Raw genomic sequence first — 9,167 nt, forward strand, 5'->3', positions numbered from 1 at the left:
GACCAACACTTTACATGTTGCGTTTATATTTTTGTTCAGTATAGTTAGGGTATAATGATACATTTACTGGGAAATTTAAGAAACAGGCTTTGATATTGTTGCACAATTACTAATTATCCCTTTAGGATGTACATACAGTCTGTGTCAAATGAATAAAAACATTTGCATATATTTAACATGTAACAGGAGGAACTAGGGCCATGTTCAAATACTATTCAAATGCATCCTTCCTTCCTTCCTTCCTCCCTTCCTTGAGGTTTTGGAATGGGGCCTAGTAGACCCTACAAACCCTTCACTGAGACTCACAAGGGTGTAAACATTACCAGTCCAGCTGCAATGCAAACGGTCATTGTGTAAGAGCGTCTGAGTTGTGTCTGAACTTCTCTCGACCTCGTCCTCTATCTCTCGTGCATCTGCGCCACACAAAATGGATCATCGTGTTTATTCTGCTCCACTTCCTCATTAAATAATGACTCATTTACATGTTGTATTGTTATCTTGTTGCTTTGGATCTGACCCTGGATCTCCAGTGTGGAGTTAGCCTATACAGTAAGCCATTAGACTATTTACTAGGTGTGTTACTGCTGTTGCATAAGCTGTGGCTAGTCTCATTAGGAAGTGATGGAAAGATCAATTCTATAAATTATTTTTAAAGAAAAAATTGGAATTAGCTCCATTTTAGGAAAAGTGGCTATTTTTATGGTGATGACAGGCCAATTTAAGCCCAGTCAAGCAACAGTAGACTAAATATTTTAGTGATCTTTTTACAGTTGGGATTTATGGAATCTCTCTTACTTCTTGAGGAAGGTTTATCTGTGTGAACGACATTCATTTCACTCACAAGCCAAACCCCTCAGTCATAAAAACATTCCCCACAACAACATAGCCGTAAATCTTGGGGTAGTTTTGGAGTGTGATGTTCACCGCTTAGGGAACCGCTCGGTGCCAATGACCCTCAGTCTGACCACATGGGTTCTCTGTGCGTTCCAATTGCCTGAGCGGCCCAGCCAGAGAGTGAGACCTTCTCCAGCTGGAGAAACTTAAGACTCCCTCCTCCACAACACACACACACTACTGTAGCCTACAAGTACAACTGTGTTGGGATGAACAGTGAATCGGTGTAGGGAGTTAGGTAAATGTTGAACTTTCAACTGCATTGAGGGAAAGTTGTCTTAAATACCACATTATTAAATAAATACAATTAAATAAAAGACCCCTTTCTTCCATTTTGAGAAAACAACAAACTGAAACTAACTTGGTTGCTTGCTACCCACCAAACAGCAATGATAGAAAAAGTATAGATGTTGATGCGGTTTGACAGTTTATGCCCCTATGAACAAGAGACATGTCTAAAACATTTTTGTGTGTCAGCCCCATGGCAACACAATGAATAACACATGAAGGTGAAAGTCGTTTGCTATCTTTCTTCTTCGAGAGAGAATATGGCCACTTCTTCCTGACCTACATTCAGGCCTTGGCGCACATTTTTTGTCTCTCTCTTCCTTTAAAAATGTTTTATATAAATCCCTCTCTTTCTTCTCGGATGCAGATACTGAGTCTCTGGCCAGACATGTCACACACACACACCCACCCAAGGGGGCTTGGCAATGGCTCATTTGTTGCTATTGTTGTGGTTGGCGTGGTGATGCATTATTTTAAGCCAGGCTCGTATGATTTGTTTGTTTACACACCGCTGGGGCATCGACTCGGTCGAGGGAGCAGGAATCAATCTTCGTTGTGCCGGTCAGAGGGCCGGGAGGGGATGGGGTCAATGGGTCTCTAAGCGAGAGAGCAAAAACAGTAGGGTGGGGGCTGTGTGTCACATCCTGGACACGTCACGCTCTTTGCCAGGGTGCAGGGTGGGGCAGCGGGTCGATGGGCTGTTTGGATCTTGGCAGACCTGGCAATGCAGGCAGGGCTCTTAATTGATTGATTGCCCCCAGGTGTATGGAGGAAGTGAGGAAAAGAGGGAGGGATGGAGGAAGAGACAGATGCTGTGATGTAGGAGCTTGCTCAGGTCATTAAAGAGGTGGAGGAAGAGACAGATGCTGTGGTGTAGGAGCTTGCTCAGGTCATTGAAGAGGTGGAGGAAGAGACAGATGCTGTGGTGTAGGAGCTTGCTCAGGTCATTAAAGCCCACACGTCGGTGTAGAACTGTAAACAGTCATCATTCATGAATACTACAAGCTTTCACACATACGCCCCCAGGTCCAATACAACGTCCATCATGTCTATAGCAGTGTAATTCAGCATAACTCTCTCCCTCGGTCTTTCCAGGAAGGTCATTCTTCTGAGGGCTCCTTCACCTACAGGGAGAAGCTCACGGAGTCACACTCATTCGACTTTGTCCATTGTTGTTTCTTCATGCTCAGCTAGAGGGCATCTTCCTCAATAGACACCATTGGCTTTCAGTGTTGTTTGGTCCCATCTTGTCCCCTATGGCGCCTACAAAACGGACATTACATCAGTGTCTATAGGGCCTCTAGGGACAACTTCATCCTATTCTTCCCCTATAAGCTGAATCGTATACATCTTCGTTACTATTCAGAGACACAGCCACAGGCCTCAGCAGTGTTGTCCAGCAGGTGGTCCCTTTGAACCGGGTTAGGGATTCATCACCTTCCGACCAGGAAGAGAGTGGATAGAACAAAGCTGAGCTCTGCATGCTATCAATAACTATGACTGGGGAAATAACAGAGGGTGGGAGGGTTCACCTAGATTGATAATAGATGTGTCCTCCATTGGAAAGTCAAGTAGATGTAATACTTGTTGTGTGTTTGCATTCATGCAGTGCTAAATGCGCAATCACAATAGAAATGTTAACACAAAAACCACTTAATGTCAAACTGTTTATTAAACAATAATACTAGAAGGGGTACCGGTGCCCCCTGTACATAGCCTCGGTATTGTTATTTTATTGTATTACTTCTTTTTATTTTATACTTTAGTTTATTTAGTAAATATTTTTTTGTTGGTTAAGGGCTTGTAAGTAAGCATTTCACGGTAAGGTCTACACCTGTTGTATTCGGATTTGATTTGATTGTGATTTTAGCAAGGTTGTGATGCGGTCACAGGTACGAGGCGCTAGCCGAACCAACGATAGCTAAAGTAGAAAAGAGACCAGCACTCAGGTTGACCTACAAATCAACAGTAATTTTTAGAACACAACTGACATACAGGTAGATGTCTGTGGAGAGACTGCACCGAGAGCACTCTGCAGTAGACACATCTCCTGACCCCATGGTGATCCCTGGGTCGGCCCTCTACTGTCTCCATGTGACCTTTGAGCCACAGGGTTACGACCCCAGGGGGTACAGGAACACAGGCGGGAACACAGAGAGCAACACACAGGACACCCCCTGAACACTACCCAATAAATAATTCATGGCCCTGACATTTACAGTTTTAAGCCCATTTGTCATTCCTTGTGGCCTGTTTTTGTGAAGTAATAAAGACAATAGGATGTTTATATTTGAGATGTTATATTTGAGATGTGCAAACCAAATAGCAAAGCTTGCTCCACGAAACAAAAAGGTACTGTATCTAACCAGATTTAGGTCTGAAAAGTCCAATGTGTGGAATAAATGACAACCAAGTATGTACGAATGACTTTGTAGTTACAGGTGTTTGTGTACCATCGTACCACGGCATTAATAAAAACAAGTCAAATAAAAATAAAGCAACGGTCTAAACCGAATCGAGCGTTCAATTTGAGTTCTTCATTTTCTTGAGTGGTCTGGTGGAAGGTCGGAGGTCGTCGGCTCCATGGGCGAAGGCACACTCCTCAGCCGGCAGGGGGCATCCGTGGGGGTGGTGGGCATGGAACCAGCATGCCCGGGTCTTCAGGGCACCAGAGAGTAGGGGCTTCTGCTTAGCATCAGCCCTGGTACCTTGCAGCCCTCTGGGTCTCTGGGTCTGTACCCAGCAGTTCCGGATATGGACCATACCGCCTTCCACTGGAAGGAAGAGAGGAAAGGAGAGAGAAAGAGGAGGGGGGTTTAATACAAACCTTTTTTGATTCATAATAGGTCTAGGCCAGTTGCAAGAGTTTATTTTTTATTTTTTTTGGGGGGGGGGGGGGTAGATCAGCTTAATATTGCAGATAGATTGTAACTTCCATCAATGTAATTGTCTGCATCACTTCCAATCCCCCATGTTTTTTATATATATACTCCCCTTTATTACTTTTCAACCCCGCCATCCTTTCCCTACTTGGGGTAAATTAGTGAACAACAATGCTTAGGCCTCTACTTCCAGCTTATACTTACTATCTACATTTTATGGACACAGTCAATTTTACAATAATTCTATTTTATTTGTTTTTGCTCCTGAACTACTTCTACTCTCAACCTCTCCGATCATTTTCATGATGTCCATCCGGTTTGCTTCTATATGCCATATATTTCTAGACTTGCAAGAGTTAAGGCAAGCTTTAAGAGAGACTGCCAAATGGCAATTCCTTCAAGCTGAGAGTGGGGAAGAATCCATCTACTTTTTCAAGCATTCTTATCTGAATATGTGGCATTCCAATAATCCCTGGATTGCTTCAGTATGATTAATGTAGGTAGACCCAGTGCCAGAACCATTGACATAGAGTGCAGCAAACCTGAGAATTTTGGGAATGTTGCCAGAATTTTTTTACCCTAATCCAGACATTCTTCTCAACAAAGTTTGAGCTCCAAATGGCTCTAACCAGAAATTAAATGGATATACACTACCGGTCAAAAGTTTTAGAACACCTACTCATTCAAAGGTTTTTCTTTATTTTTACTAATTTCTACATTGTAGAATAATAGTGAAGACATAAAAACTATGAAATAACACATATGGAATCATGGAGTAACCAAAAAAGTGTTAAACAAATCAAAATAGATGTTATATTTGAGATTCTTCAAATAGCCACCCTTTGCCTTGATGACAGCTTTGCACACTCTTGGCATTCTCTCAAACAGCTTCACCTGAAATGCTTTTCCAACAGTCTTGAAGGACTTCCCACATATGCTGAGCACGTGAAGAGGGCACGACAAACCTATTCCCCCTAAGGAGACTGAAAAGATTTGGCATGGGTCCTCAGATCCTCAAAAGGTTCTACAGCTGCACCATCGAGAGCATCCTGACTGGTTGCATCACTGCCTGGTATGGCAACTGCTCGGCCTCCGACCCCAAGGCACTGCAGAGGTAGTGCGTACGGCCCAGTACATCCTGGGGCCAAACTTCCTGCCATCCAGGACCTCTATACCAGGGGGTGTCAGAGGAAGGCCCTAAGGCACCCTAGGCATAGACTGTTCTCTCTGCTACCGCACGGCAAGCAGTACCGGAGTGCCAAGTCTAGGTCCAAGAGGCTTCTAAACAGCTTCTACCCCCAAGCCATAAGACTCCTGAACATCTAATCAAATGGCTACCCGGACTATTTGCACTGCCCCCCTCTTTTACGCTGCTGCTACTCTCTGTTTATTATCTATGCATTGTCACTTTAATAACTCTACCTACATGTACATATTACCTCAATTACCTTGACTAACCGGTGCCCCCGCACATTGACTCGGTACCGGTACCCCCTGTATATAGCCTCGCTATTGTTATTTTTACTGCTGGTCTTTAATCATTTGTTACTTTTATTTCGTATGATTTTATTTTTTATTATTTTGTGTGATTTTTGTGGGTATTTTTTCTTAAAACTGCATTGTTGGTTAAGGGCTTGTAAGTAAGCATTTCACTGTAAGGTCTACACTTGTTGTATTCGGCGCATGTGACGAATAACATTTGATTTGATTTGTTGGCTGCTTTTCCTTCACTCTGCAGTCCGACTCATCCCAAACCATCTCAATTTGGTTGAGGTCGGGGGATTGTGGAGGCCAGGTCATCTGATGCAGCACTCCATCACTCTCCTTCTTGGTAAAATAGCCCTTACACAGCCTGAAGGTGTGTTGGGTCATTGTCCTATTGAAAAACAAATGATAGTCCCACTAAGACCACACCAGATGGGTTGGCGTATCGCTGCAGAATGCTGTGGTAGCCATGCTGGTAAGTGTGCCTTGAATTCTAAATAAATCACTGATAGTGTCACCAGCAAAGCACCCCCACACCATAACACCTCCTCCTCCATGCTTTACGGTGGGAAACGGTGGGAAACACACATGCAGTTGGAACCAAAAATCTCAAATTTTGACTCATCAGACCAAAGGACAAATTTCCACCGGTCTAATGTCCATTGCTCGTGTTCTTGGCCCAAGCAAGTCTCTTCTTCTTATTGGTGTCCTTTAGTAGTGGTTTCTTTGCAGCAATTCGACTATGAAGGCCTGATTCACACAGTCTCCTCTGAACAGTTGATGTTGAGATGTGTCTGTTACTTGAACTCTGTGAAGCATTTATTTGGGCTGCAATTTCTGAGGCTGGTAACTCTAATGAACGTATCCTCTGCAGCAGAGGTAACTCTGGGTCTTCCATTCCTGTGGCGGTCCAGTTTCATCATAGCGCTTGATGTTTTTTGCGACTGCACTTGAAGAATCTATAAAAGTTCTTGAAATGTTCCATATTGACTGACCTTCATGTCTTAAAGTAATGATGGATTGTCATTTCTCTTTGCTTATTTGAGCTGTTCTTGCCATAATATGGACTTGGTCTATCTTCTGTACCCCCCCCCCCCCACAAATTAACTTTTAAGAAGGCACACCTGTTAATTGAAATGCATTCCAGGTGACACTACCTCATGAAGCTGATTGAGTGAATGCCAAGAGTGTGCAAAATTGTCATCAAGGCAAAGGGTGGCTATTTGAAGAATCTCAAATATAAAATATATTTTGATTTGTTTAACACTTTATTGGTTACTACATGATTCCATATGTGTTATTTCATAGTTTTGATGTCTTCACTATTATTCTACAATGTATAAAATAGTAAAAATAAAGAAAATCCCTTGAATGAGTAGGTGTTCTAAAACTTTTGACCGGTAGTATATATCCATTTAATTTCTGGTAAGAGCCATTTGGAGCTCAAGCTTTGTTGAGAAGAATGTCTGGATTAGGGTAAAAGAATTCTGGTAACATTCCCAAAATTCTCAGGTTTTCCTGAAATTTTGGTGGGAGGATTCTGGATTTCCTGCGTATTCCCACCCGATTCCAGGAATCTTCCAACCGGGATTCCTGAAAAACCTGGGAAAGTTATCATTTTTCAACCCTAGTCTGGATGCTGAGTTTGTACTGCACGTACCTCTGAAGACCTGGTGGTTGTTCTTGAGCAGGGTCTACAGACCTCCACAGAGTCTCCTGCTCCAACAGCTCAGCTACCTTGCTCCCTGACAGACTGCCTGAAGAGCAGAGCGTGAGGAGGAGTGCATTTGGAATGAAAAAGGAGAGGAAGGTGGTTAAGGGTTCAAGAATGGAGTAGGAGGAGAAGGATGAAATGTTGAGGTTAGGAGTGACTGGAGAGCCTTTTGGGATGGCACAGGCTTGTTTCCCAAATGGCACCCTATTTCTTATATAGTGCACTACTTTTGACCAAAATGGGTCACTGGTCAAAAGTAGTGCACTACAAAGGGAATACGGAGAGATAATTAGAGCCTCAAAAAAGAACTTGTTCTCTTAGACATTTCATCTCAGGTGTCAGACAGTCAGAGCTGTGAAGTCAATTAAACTCAGTCCAACATGCTGTCATAAGAGAACATTTCGCCACCTCAGTTCCCCAGCGTCATTTCAGATACCAACGAGTTAGGAGAGAGGGAGATATTAAAATTAACCCATTCCCGCAGGCTGCTTTAGAAAATGGTTATGCATGGCCAAAAACTATTTTGGTGTTTCCACGATATTTGTAAGCCAAGATATGAATTCCCAGTGGAGTTCACGGAAGAGCAGCTAGCCAACCTTTAAGTTCCATTTCATGGACATTAAAGTATTTCTGGATTTGCTTTCCCTTCTCCATGGAGAATTCAATCTGTTTTGACCTTTGGTTCATATAAATGACAATCTCATCTTCTCTCTTTGGCATATGTGAGTGCAGTTCCACCTTAGGTTCCCCCATGTTGTTGTTGTTTTTTACATCATTATAGATCTATAGACGACAGTTGCGAGGATAGCCCATGTGTCTATTATATCAGACCCAGTTGTCTGGACAGTGGGCACCCCATTGTGACTTCCCTGCTGTGGCAAAGCTTTTACCCTCTTACCAACAAATGACAGTGCAATACTTGTCAATCAATCACCAAGGGCCCTCCACTCTAGATTATCAACTTCAAAACTGTTCTGTTGATTTTGTATAAAAAGGTGTTAAACATGGCCTACTTAGCTTACATAGAGATTATTGTTACAGTACTGTACCACATTATGCAACATATTCAAGACACTCCACTTTTGTTTTGTTTGCAACTAGGGATAGTATGCCAAGGTACGTGTGAACAGTGGGCAGCTGGCAGCAGGTTGGCATTTATTGTCAGGAATCTTACCCTGGAGGCAGCTCTGCAAAGTGGTCACCAGCTGGCACAGCCACAAATTCATAAAATCTGATTTTAAACCTAACCTTAACCACACTGCTAACCCTAACCTTTATGATACAGACAATTCTGACTTTGCATCTGCCCATTTAGCGGAAATCACTCAGTTCTGCCTCCAGGGCAAGATTCAGGACAAACGTCAACCTGCAGGGGCCCGGGGCCTTAATATAACATCAATACAACTTACAGCTGCCCTTTAGAGACCATAGCCTACACTGCTAATTGAGATGAATGGGTTAACTGGGGCTATTGACAATGTGGAATTAGTCTGGACCTGGACTGGACTCCTAGACGGTTATAAATGGATTGTCCATAGATACTGTGTTTGTGTACTGCTGTGAGCACAAGGTTGATTACACGTTAGCATTTATTTACTGAATAAGAGGAAACAGAGATACTCTATTATTATTTTTGCCTCTGTTTTAGCCCTTATACTAAAATAGTGAATACTAAGCAGAACTGCCATCTAAAAATACAATACAAAAATGTCACAATACCTGTAAAAATGTAGGCACAAAACCTTTCATCCGACCATACAGTGTTTGATTACAATTAGTAGGCTAGTCGACTAGAAGAATGAATGACGCAGTATGAGATTGTGGAAATTATTGCATCTTATGGTTCTTGTGTTCCTTTCAAACTTGCATGAGGCGATTGTTTAGCTTGTCCTTGTTTGTCACAT

At 42.7% G+C, this 9,167-nt stretch overlaps 1 pseudogene across 1 annotated transcript in view; it reads right to left on the reverse strand.

Annotated features, from left to right (window-relative positions):
• Positions 1–3,705: 3,705 nt before the first annotated feature.
• LOC311132598 (putative tRNA (uracil-O(2)-)-methyltransferase) overlaps positions 3,706–9,167 on the reverse strand; it is a 37,563-nt pseudogene continuing 32,101 nt past the window's right edge. The window contains exons 9-10 of the transcript in view: positions 7,210–7,265; positions 3,706–3,956 (exon numbers count right to left, since the gene is read on the reverse strand). The product of the transcript in view is annotated as a putative tRNA (uracil-O(2)-)-methyltransferase (transcript). The remainder of the gene's footprint in view (positions 3,957–7,209; positions 7,266–9,167) is intronic.

The sequence above is a fragment of the Coregonus lavaretus genome (genome assembly GCF_964263955.1).
Source record: "Coregonus lavaretus genome assembly, chromosome: 7".
Classification (NCBI taxonomy): domain Eukaryota; kingdom Metazoa; phylum Chordata; class Actinopteri; order Salmoniformes; family Salmonidae; genus Coregonus; species Coregonus lavaretus.